The following is a 12,317-nucleotide window of genomic DNA, read 5'->3' on the forward strand; positions in this document are numbered from 1 at the left end:
CACAACCTGCGCCACTTTATGAAGCGCGTATTTACATATGATGACGATATCATTTTTAAGATGAAATGCAGCAAAATATGTTGATTATATTATACAGATAAAACTTTAACTTCATTTAAATAATCTTTATTGTTAATAATTAAACATGTGAGGACACGGTGCTGCAGTGCTAGCTAGTTCTGGGATTGTTCCTGCATTGCGTTGTATTCTTGCTGGTGCTGACGCGACACTGGAAGGATAGACGGTGTGGACGAAAAAGGCACACTGAAAGCAGGCAGATAATATTTCTCAATTCTCTTTTTTATTCATTCAGAGTAAGTAAGTAGAGATTCAAAAGAGCATAACTTATTGCCGCAAAGCTCAATTGAATACCGAGAAAAAATTAGGAGGGGTTTTTATAATTCAGCATTTCGTGATTAATAAGACAGAAAGAACATCCTTATCAAAACAGTAAAGTTAAACAATATGTCTGTTGAGCTAAGCATTATCTGTGTTCTCAAAGCTAAGCACAGGAGAGACGCCTTTGCATAAACTACATGTACTTTCTGCAGCCTTGTGACCTTGTCTCTGAAACATTCACTCTGAGAAAGGGAAAACAAGAAACAGCTTAGATTTTATTCATGTGGACACTATTTCTCCTGAACCCTGGAATAACATATTTTTGTTAGTTCATAAGCCAAAGCGTCTCTCACTGGCAAGTTATAAATTAGTTGTTATAAAAATTCTAATTTACTAAACACACAAAATACATGGTGCTGAGGAGAACATGTACTACGAAGATATTTCAATGTTCCTTAAAAGTTTTGAAGAATCTGCGTTTTAAGCTTACAGATGGCTTCACGTCAATATAGCTGATTGTGTGGCGATTGGGTTTTTGGAGAAAGAAAAGTAAGGACAGGAATTGGAGGTTAGTACGTTTGAAAGAGACAGTACTTCTGTAATAAATTATTTCATTGAAGGTTGCGCATGGTGCCGCAAGCCTCTTGCGTGAGACATGAACAAGCACTGCGCCACCGTGTTCCCATGTTTAATAACATGCTTTCATTCCTATTATCATGAAAAAGATATCATGTATACATCTCAGTATTTTAATTATTCAGAGAGCTGTAAAATCACGAATGTAATGGATTATGTGTCCTGTCGGAGAAAGAGAAAGCCCGTTTAAGAAGCAGGTAGTGAATCACGCATGTAGAGCACATAGAAGATCAAATACAGAACAAAGCATTTAATGTGCCACTTTAGTTTCAATGGGATTTGAGAAACTAGTAAATTAAACGATTTTAAGATGAAGTTTATGATGTTCCACTTTAATGGCAAAATAAACTATGTGATTAAAGTGTAAATTTCGAGTTTAAAGTTGACATTTCGTGCTTTTTTTCCACTGTGTGCCTATTTTTTTTGTCTGTACCCTAATAAGCTTTCATATGACACTCAGACGGTGGGCTACGACTTGCCTTTTCACAGCGACTTTGATATGTGATTTCTTTTTTATTTCGGGCACTGTGCGACTTTGTGAACTTGAGCCTTCGAGTTTCTCCGACACTCTGTCACTCGATCAGCTTCCTTTTGTTGATTATACCACTGTTTAAACCAACAAATAGTATGTTTTTCCTTTGCCTCCACTTGGTATTCGCTGAAATTCTTATATTTTCCCCTGTGCTTTTCCCATTGTCTTTTCACAGAAGGCTATTTATATTGATTTGCATATTCAAAGAGGGTTGGCACCCTGCCCAGGATTGTTTCCTGCCTTGTGCCCTGTGTTGGCTGGGATTGGCTCCAGCAGACCCCCGTGACCCTGTGTTCGGATTCAGCGGGTTGGAAAATGGATGGATGGATGGATATTCAAAGAGGCATAATTCTGGGAGGAGTTGGGGCGGGACAGAAGGCGCGTGCACGTGCGTTACTTTTCATGCTGATCGGGATTTATGTAGTGGAAGAACATGAAAGTTTGCGTACATACAGATTCCCGCATCTGGATTTTTCTGTGCGTACGCACATTCCCGCTTTTGTGCTTACGCCATGTTATAGTGTGAGTTCTATGCACGCTGTTATACATGAGGCCCCTGGTGATATCAAGGCAGTAAAGCATGAAGAGTCATCATTAACAAAACCAGGTCTTGGTGATGAAAAGGAAGTCCAGTTTCCTTGAGGTAATAAAGTCTTGCAGGATAAAGTATTTCATGGCTGTGGGTTATTTATTAATGCCATATAAATTTCAATACCTACACATGATGTTGATGGCTGCTAACGTACATGAAGTGTGCGGAGTGTTGTTGCATTGAGGACACATTTGTAAAGTTTACCAACACACAGGCTCTCTGGCTTACTAGTTATTGTCTGAATTGTGGGAAAATATCAGGGAAGCAAGTTAGCTCAGATTAACTTGTTTTTGGTGAATTTTATTGATCGCTAGCAGTACTGATTCAGTTAATGTCTTTTTGATATCTGCTGTCACTGGAAAGACAAAATGAATAAGTGTGGGTGATGTAGTCACATGTTCTTTCAAAATATCTAAATGGGGATGTGGGGGGGTCCCCAAAAAAGATTCCACTTGGTGCCCCAGTTTAGCTAGGGGCATCATTGGACACAACCATCACAATGAGTAGAGTTTTTGTCCAAGTAGAGAGCTTGAATCTTAATGCCCACATATCTGTAATAAAACATGCAGTAGCAGAAATAGTACACATATGAGTAGTATTATCTTGTACTGAATAAAGTTACATTTTTACTTTCATATCTGCCCAACACAAAATATGTATATGCACTTCTTGATTTTTTGTGAAACTGTAATGAAGGGGTGAATGAAAGGGCACAATGATTTTAAGATCAGTTCTAAAATTAAATGTGGAGTGCAATTTTTCAGACCTGACTTGTAAAGCACGTACACTAATTTTAGAACAATGGTGCAGCAACAGTGGTCACTTGATAATATATATCTAACATTTGAGAATGATAATGAAAGATGTCACAGCTGCCTGAGCAGACACTACTTTAAAACCTCTTTGTGTGTAATGTCCGTAAATTTCACTGAATTACACACATCTGCATGTACACTTTTGCTCTTTTGATTAAAGCTCTTTAATTCAGAAAGATGAACTTTATACACTGAAAAACAGGATGAAAACAAAGAGAATTTCTTTTCATATGAAAGTGCTGCCACCTCCTGGATTCAAGATAAACTACAAGAACACTGCTTATATCAGGGGTCTCCAACTTCAGTCATGGAGAGCTACTGTGGCTGCAGGTTTTTATTCTAACCTTTTTCTTAATTAGTGACCAGATTTTTCTGCTAATTAACACTTTGCCTTAATTTTAAAAGACTTAGGCCCCTTAATTATTTACGTTTTTCTTTAATTAGCAACCAAACAATATTAAGACACAAAATGAACCAACACATAAACAAAAAACTGCGTCCATCACACAATAACTGAAAATAAAGAAAGGTGAAGGCCTCAGTGATGTTGATCTGCTCAGGTCCACAAAACATTTTGACAGCCCCCTTAAAAAAGAAAATCAACACTTTTGGAAATATCTGCCATGACAGAATGAACGCCATGGAATTAAATAACGGGTTTAATTAGCAACAGGAATTGACTTTAAGTTAAGAAACTGAATAAAGTTTGAAGTTTGAGGGCCCAACTTAGTTGGTAATCTGGTGGCTCACTTCACATCAAATTTGTGTTTAGGTGCCGTTTAAGGAAAACAGAATCAATTCAGCAGTCAGAGTCTCAAGAAAAGTCAATTAAAATTAAGGGAAATAGTTAATTAGCAGCAAAAACTGGTCACTAATTAAGAAAAGAGTTAGAATGAAAAGTTGCAGCCACAGAAGTTCTCCCGGACTGGAATTGGAGACCCCTGGATTATATGAATGTACTGTTGAATACAGCCAGCTGCACACCCTTTTTTCACTATTTTGTGGCACTTGATGGTGTGGTAGTCGGAATTGCTGCCTCACAGTACCAGAGCTCTGTGTTCAAATATTAGCCCAAACACTGTAAATGTGAATCTTGCTTGTGTCTGACTCTTTGTGCGTATTTTCACAAGTTTTCCCAACATCCCAAAAATATATGCCTGGTCAATTGGAAACTCTAAATAGACAGTGTACACAGCAAAATTTTGAGATGGTGAAAAAAGGTGGTTGTCATGTAGAGGTACCACATACAAAATATTGTGCTTCCTACATTATCTCCAAATTCTGAGTGAATGAAGGACAATTGGGTTGTTAGTATATTGACGATACCTTGTATTTACTGGTGGTCAAAGCAAGGAATATAAAGAAGTACTGCAGGATTTTATTTTGATTGCTGACCAAGCCTGTGTTTGTTCATCTTTTTGTGTCAATGTTGTATATTTGACGTCCAGTAAAAAAACTGAAAGTCAAGTAGAGCCATGCCACTGTGATGAACTACGGGTAAGTTGTGAACTTGCCATTTCTATTTCAGAAAAGAACTCCTTGCACCTCCAGCTTACAGGACAACTCCTAAGTTCAGCCACACAGATACAACACTACAAGTGGAGCACATCCTGGTAACATCAATTGAGCTGTCTCCCACTTTCTGTCGGCCTTCACCTTTTCTGTTCAGTGTCTCCACTACACTCCACCCATGAATAGTTCAAATTCTGTCTTCACTGCAAAGTGAATTGCTCTGGACTTACACTACACAGCATTGCAGATCAAAGGTTTGCACTGTGGTGAACTGCTGATGGACACTCGCAAACCTGCAATGTGTAATTCAGAAGTGGTTTTCTTGCAGCTTAAGCTAACATGAGAACTCCTAAGCTCAGCTACGCAGGAACCACTTCTGAACTTTCCAAGTGGAGCACTTCTTGGTGATGTCAATTGACATATGCAAAGACACCACTACATATTTCTTTTCGATTATCCATGATATGATCCATTTTTGCGGTTCTTTTTGGTTGTACAAGTAGGAAAGTCTGTTAAAAAATGATGAACCTTTACAACCTTTATATGTATTTAGTCCAAAATGTTAATGCAATATTATCCATATTTAAAGGGTTATGTCATAGTCAAAACTAAGATGATATTGTACACTCAAAATTTCATATATAAACAATTAACAATAACACTTTAAAGTTTATATGATCTTTTCCCCCACAAATTAGATCTGTAAGCAAGGGTGACATCTTTTCTCAAATACAATTTGACAGAGTAAGGAAACTAAAAAGAACAAGAACATGCAGATAAAAGTCAATATTACATAGGGTAGTAGATTGTCAGAGGAGGTGTTATGGCCACCACTAAATGCTCAGAGATAAGCAGTTACAAAACACATGTAAATAACAGGATTTCCAACAAGCTGTAGTTTAGGCTGCAAACAAAATTAACTTCTAATTTTGAAAATATGTAATTGCAAGCATTATAGGGAAAAACTATACGAAGTAGTCTCTCTATTATAATACAAAAATCCTAGGATGAGACGTGACTTTTTCAGAGAGACACTTTCACGTCCCACAAGATGAGACTTTGTGCCAAGAGATTTAACCAGGCCTGGGGCCGGAAATAAAAGACAAAGAGCTGATGACAAAGTAGAATGTCATAAAGAATTCAAAAATGTTGGTGCAATACACATGTAGAGCAGGTTACAGATAATGAAAGTACTAAAATTCAAAAGTCTCAAAAAAGTGATATTAATGATCGCATTAGCGCAAACAAATGGAAATTATTACTTGATGAAATAATGGAACAGCAAAAAGAGATTGAATATATTGTTTGGGTTTAAACTTTAAGTCAGAGACTTGTAGATCATCTAATTTGTGTTGCCATCAGGGAAAAGTAGTGTTTCTTCCCAAATCTACATACGCGTGCAGCACAGACACGAAGGTTGGCTAGCGAAGCGAGCAAAGGGGGAAGCACCCCTAGTCTTTACTGATGACAAAGGCAGAAATCCAAAACACAATCTAATTGAAGTTAACCCAAATGAAGTTTTGTTTCAGAGACAGAGATTTATTCCCCAAAGATACTGACATGGGCAATCACCACCATATTTATATAGAAGGAGCTGATGACATCATTGGTAAAGGCATTTATAGTCACGGGGTGTAAACAAAATGGCAAGATGAGAATAAATAAAAATCAACATAATTAAAATAAACAAATCACTAAAATTAGTAAATTGGACCAGAAGATGAAGGTGGTCTTACAATAACAAAAAACAGATGGGCAATCGGAAATACCAAAACTTAAACTCTAAGCTAAAGTCAGAGTATGTGTAATAAATTGTCATTAAACAAGAAAATCTCAAAGAATCACATGCCAGTTTGAGTTACAGGAAATCCACCATCTTGGATGCCATCTGCATATGGCAATTGCTTTTTGTGCCTGTGATGTCATAATGTGCTATATGCAAGAAAATTAAAATGATGACATGGTAAACATTAAATTAACCAAAAATACATTTTTTTTCGTAAGTGTCTAAATACAAAGTAAACATAACTATTAAAAATAGAATCCCTGAAGTTGAAAACCCTTAAAAAAACATACAGAAATGAAGATTTTTAAACATCAGAAAAATGTAAAAAGTGAATCTGATCACAACAATAAGAGCATTTAACTCATACCATAGAAGTGAGCTTGTGGATCACTAAATTTCCAGACCAGTAAGTGTTGTTGTCAAAGATGCATTGTCCTTGGCCATCAAAAAGTAGTGGGCAAATTAACTTTTCTATTTTTATTATTATTATTATTATTACGGGGTGACAATGTGGTGCAGTGGTAGTGCTGCTGCCTCACATTAAGGAGACCTGGGTTCGCTTCCCGGGTCCTCCCTGCGTGGAGTTTGCATGTTCTCCCCGTGTCTGTGTGAGTTTCCTCCGGGTGCTCTGGTTTACTCCCACAGTCCAAAGACATGCAGGTTAGGTACATTGGCGATCCTAAATTGTCCCTTGTATGTGTGTGTGTGCCCTGAAATGGACCTGCACCATGTCTAGAGATTGTTCCTATTTGTGCTTGCTGGGATAGACTCCAGCTGCCCCGAGACTCTGCCCTGGATAAGCAGGATGTGGAAACGTATTATACATTTTATTGGTTTTAATGCCTACTTTTTGTGTGTTTTATCATTTTAAAGATCACCCTTTTCATTGTTTTACATTAAAAAAAAAATTATTGATTTTCAGAGAATGCACAATTTCACAGCAGACCCCTGTGACCCTGTAGTTAGGATATGGCGGGTTGGATAGTGGACAGATGGACTTTATTATTAGTAATATTACCACACTTCTTTTAACTTCACCTGTTTGTTGTCTGGTACAAATCTTATAATTGATATTTAAACCACTTCCTATTGTCCAAATCACTTGAAATTTTGCACACTTACTCACTTCTGATGCCAATACATGAATCAATAATCAGTTTCACTAATTGATCAATTAATCCATGTTAATTAAGATATGAAATTTTCATATGAAGAATAGTTAAAGATTTCACCAATAGATGGCGCTAATAACAGATAGAAATATTAAATGAAGTGTTAAAATATTGATTACAAAATTATACTAAAACAAACCCAAGACTAAAAAGTCAAAAATAATATATATATAAAAAAATACTTTTTAAAAACCATGCTTATATTAAGTTAAAAAGTAAAAAATAAGTCTCTCATACATCACTCGTAAAATAAAAGTGTGGGCGCTTTTCATCAATCAATAAAATCTTAGCAAAAGTGATGCATCTGAGACTTATTTTTTACTTTTTAGTATGCTTTTTAACTTAATATAAGCGTGGTTTTTAAAAAGTATTATATATATATATGTATATATTTCTTTTGATTAATTATATGTTTGGATAAATTAAGTAAAACCTAAGTCGAAATTTCTACAAATTCAATGTCTGTGAGTTCACTACTGATAGGCTTGAAAACATATAAGACTTAAGAGCATCTTCCTTGCTGCCCTAACACACATTCCTGCCACTTTCTAGCACACCCTCACCACCTTGTCAGCCACATGTCTTCTTGCCCTGCTGCACATCTGCTGGATCCTGCATGACGCTGCCACTCCTTTACCTGACGACATGCTAAAGTTCTTCTTTTCAGTGTTCCTCAGCCACTTGGCCTGTCCCAAGTCATTCAACTGTATCAGCAGCATTTGTATGGTGGTCTGCCCTTCAAAACTTTATCATCTGAAGCAATGGAATGGATTTGTTCACAAATTAATCTTGACAGTTGCTTGTGGAGCCCTTATTTATTGAAGATGTTTTTAAATAAATCAGATGTAATTATGAGTGTAAAATATCCACATTGATAATGGTAGTGACATTACGTGAAATTATTTTTTATGTATACACTAGTATTTTTTTTCTTATTAGAAATAGGCCACTCACCTCTGAACGTCTTTGTTTTACTTCCTTTAATTTGTTTGGAAATTAATGACAGAATATTAGACTTTAAATATACTAACTTTTGAAGATGGCCATGCTATGTAAATGGGCTGCTTGCTGGAAATGACAGTAAAAGGCATACCTGTTGAGAATGTGCAAAACTGTTCTGTGCTTCAAATATTTTCTCTTTTTTTTAATTTTTGAAAATTCTAGTTGAACTTTTGAGTTTTCTTTTCGTATGCAAGTTTACGTTTTACCTTCTTGCTCAAAATTGCTTTTTTTAAATTGAAAGTGCTTCACTCACCACATTAAAAGCTGATATGGGCTAACATGATTGCTAAGAAATCTTGCTTGGTTTCTAAGGTCTGGCCTCGTGATATGAGATGATAGCCTGCAGTGCAACAGCATGAGCTGCTTTGTCCAAGATAAAGATTCAGCAAGTGAGTTAATACTTGTAGAAAGTAGTTTAATATTCCAGTTTTGATCTTTGGTCTTTGACTTGAAGCAATTTATGTATTACCTTATATTTTGGCTCTGGTTACCGAATTTATTTGGTAAATGAATTTTTGCAGTTCAATTCTGACTTTGATTACAACTCATTGCCCTTATTTGAAACTCTTGTTGTATGCCCTGAAAAGTTTATCTTTTGTTTTCCAGTTTCATTGTTAATCTTACAGAAAAAAAAAAATGTTTATATATTGTTCCTGAAATAAACATGTATCTCTCAGTCAGCTGCATTAAAAATTGTGCCAGTGAGTTTGGAAAAGAAGATGGACAGTTGGGTCTGTGGTGTGGGACTTTGGATCATTTTTGTGTTTTTCCATGACTGGCACAACAATACTGCAGTGATCGGTGTGACTTTCACCAGCTGAGAATAGTCAGCACAGTTCATTTTTTAGGGTAGGAGAGGTAGAGAAGACAACTGATGATGGCAGCCACTGAGAGACCTACAAGAAGGACACTGGAGAGACTGAGTGGACAACAACTGTTGCCAAAGTGCTTCACCAAACACAGCTTAATGGGAGAATGGCAAAGAAAAGAAAATGGGCATGACTCCTAGACTAGAGTTTGCCAAATGCCATATGGGAGACTCTGAAGTTAGCTGGAAAAAGGTTCCATGGTCTGATTGAGGTTTTCAGCTAGCAGACTAAACATTATGTTACAATGCACATTATCGAAAAAAACATCATTCCCACCCTGAGGCATGATGGTGGCACCATCATGCTGTGGAGATGATGATCATACAAGAAGAAGACTAGTGAGGGAAGCCATCAAGAAACATCTGAGAAATCTAAAGAGGTTACATGCTATACTGCCTAATATTGGACAGACTGTGCAGACAACCACTGTTGGCAACTTTTTGGGAGAGTGGCAAAGAGAAAAACCACACATGAGATCACAGTCGAAGTTTCAAGGAAGCCACATGGGAAACTTTGAAGTCAGTTTTAAGAAGACTCTATGGTCTGATGGGACCAAAAATGAGCTTTTTGTCCTTGAGACTAAATACCATGTTCCATTGTACATTATCAAAAACAATTCATTTCCACCATGAAGCGTGGTGATGGCAGCATCATTCTGTGGAGATGCTCTTCTGCAGTAGGCCCTGAAAACCTGATGAAGTCTGTAAAAAACTTGCACCTTGGGAGAACATTTGTATTCCAGGAAGACAATGACCCCAAGCATAAAGTCAAAGCTACACAGGAATGGCTTCAAAACAAGAATTTTAATGTCCTGGAATGGCCAAGTCAGAGTCTAGACCTCAATCTAAGTGAGAATTTGTGGCCAGAGTTGACAAAGGTTGCTCATTCATGATCTTCATGCAACTTGAGAGAGCTTGAGCAGTTTTATGAAGAAGGAGAAAATGGCTCCCAGAGATGCATGAACTAAACTCTGACTTGAAGATGGTGAATACTTAGGCAATCAATTATTTTTGTGTGTTATGTTTGTAATTAATTTAGACCACTTTGCAGAGATCTGTTTTGACATTAAAGTCTCTTTTTCTATTAATGAGCATCAACACCGCCAAGTTCAATCCACTGTGATTCAATGATGTATAAAAATGAAATGTGAAAACTTCTAAGGCAGGTGAAAACATTTTATAGGCACTGTCAGTATTTAGATAGATAGATAGATAGATAGATAGATAGATAGATAGATAGATAGATAGATAGATAGATAGATAGATAGATAGATAGATAGATAGATAGATAGATAGATAGATAGATAGATAGATAGATAGATAGATAGATAGATAGATAGATAGATAGATAGATAGATAGATAGATAGATAAACTTTATTAATCCCAAGGGGAAATTCACATACTCCAGCAGCAGCATACTGATACAAAAACAATATTAAATTAAAGAGTGATAAAAATGCAGGTAAAAAAAGACAATTACTTTGTATATTGTTAACGAATATCTGCAGCATCTTATTGCAGATGTTGAAGGATGCCAGTCTTCTAAGGAAGTATAACCGGCTCTGTCCTCTCTTGCACAGAGCATCAGTATTGGCAGTCCAGTTTATCATCCAGCTCCCAGGTATTTATAGGTCTGCACCCTCTGCACACAGTCACCTCTGATGATCACAGAGTCCATGAAGAGTCTGGGCCTCCTAAAATCCACCACCAGCTCCTTGGTTTTGCTGGTGTTCAGGTGTAGGTGGATTGAGTCGCACCATTTAACAAAGTCCTTGATGAGGTTCCTATACTCCTCCTCCTGCCCACTCCTGATGCAGCCCACGATAGCAGTGTCGTCAGTGAACTTTTGCACGTGGCAGGACTCCAAGTTGTATTGGAAGTCTGATGTATATAGGCTGAACAGGACTGGAGAAAGTACAGTCCCCTACGGCACTCCTGTGTTGCTAACCACAATGTCAGACCTGCAGTTCCCGAGACGCACATACTGAGGTCTGTTTGTAAGATAGTCCACGATCCATGCTACCAGGTATGAATCTACTCCCATCTCTGTCAGCTTGTCCCTAAGGAGCAGAGGTTGGATGGTGTTGATGGTGTTGGATGGTGTATTACTTACTTATCTTTATCCAAGGCAGCTTACAACATTTGAGATACAGTAATTTATATTTATTGTGTGTTTCCAGTTGAAGCACAAGCATGTGAAGTGACTTGCTTATGGTCACACGGTGTCAGTAGTGAGATCTCAACCAACACCATCAGGACTTGAAGTTCACAGCCTTAACCACTAGGCCACAATGCCCACCTCTGGATATATATTCATTGCCTGGACTGGTTTCTACAGAGAAAGTTCTCAGCCACTAAACATGAGATCCTATACTCTGCCTATTAGGAAGGCATGTACCAATATGTAACCAGGGTATAAATCCATTGTGATGTGAAGGCCATAGGGACTTGCATTACAAGCAGGTAGTAGCAGTTTCAGAACAGTAGGAAGGAAACAGACACTTAGCATGTGTAGCAGTCGTCATCATGCCAAGACAGAGATTGAAATAATTCCAGGCTATAGCATGGCTAATATTCACAGTGAATCCTGGATCCAAGAGCACCAAACTATGACGCTGGGAATGGGAGATGAAAACAAATTCAACAGAATTCTGACAGATCAATAGGTGGAAGAAAGGATATTCATTTAAACTCCTGATGCAGGGTATTGTGGACAGTCTCATCTGGAGACTGCTGGGGCTACTTGGCTCTTCAAATGTATACTTTCATGGAAATGGGAGGATTACTAGGGACATACTAGTGTACTTCATAAGGTTGCCCCAGGCTTCCATGGTTTTTGACACCAGACACATTGGTCACAAACAGACCTACTGTACAGAAGCTCCAATGGAAAACACAAACACAACTCATATAACACTAACAACAGCACCCCAAAGCAGCTATTACAGATATAACTAATTTACACAAAACACAGATTCATAGTTTTAAAAATTCTTCAACATAAACTAACATATAAACACTACACTACACAGAACAACAGCTCATGCAGACACAAACTATGA

This window comes from Erpetoichthys calabaricus, chromosome 12 (genome assembly GCF_900747795.2).
Source record: "Erpetoichthys calabaricus chromosome 12, fErpCal1.3, whole genome shotgun sequence".
NCBI classification, from domain to species: domain Eukaryota; kingdom Metazoa; phylum Chordata; class Cladistia; order Polypteriformes; family Polypteridae; genus Erpetoichthys; species Erpetoichthys calabaricus.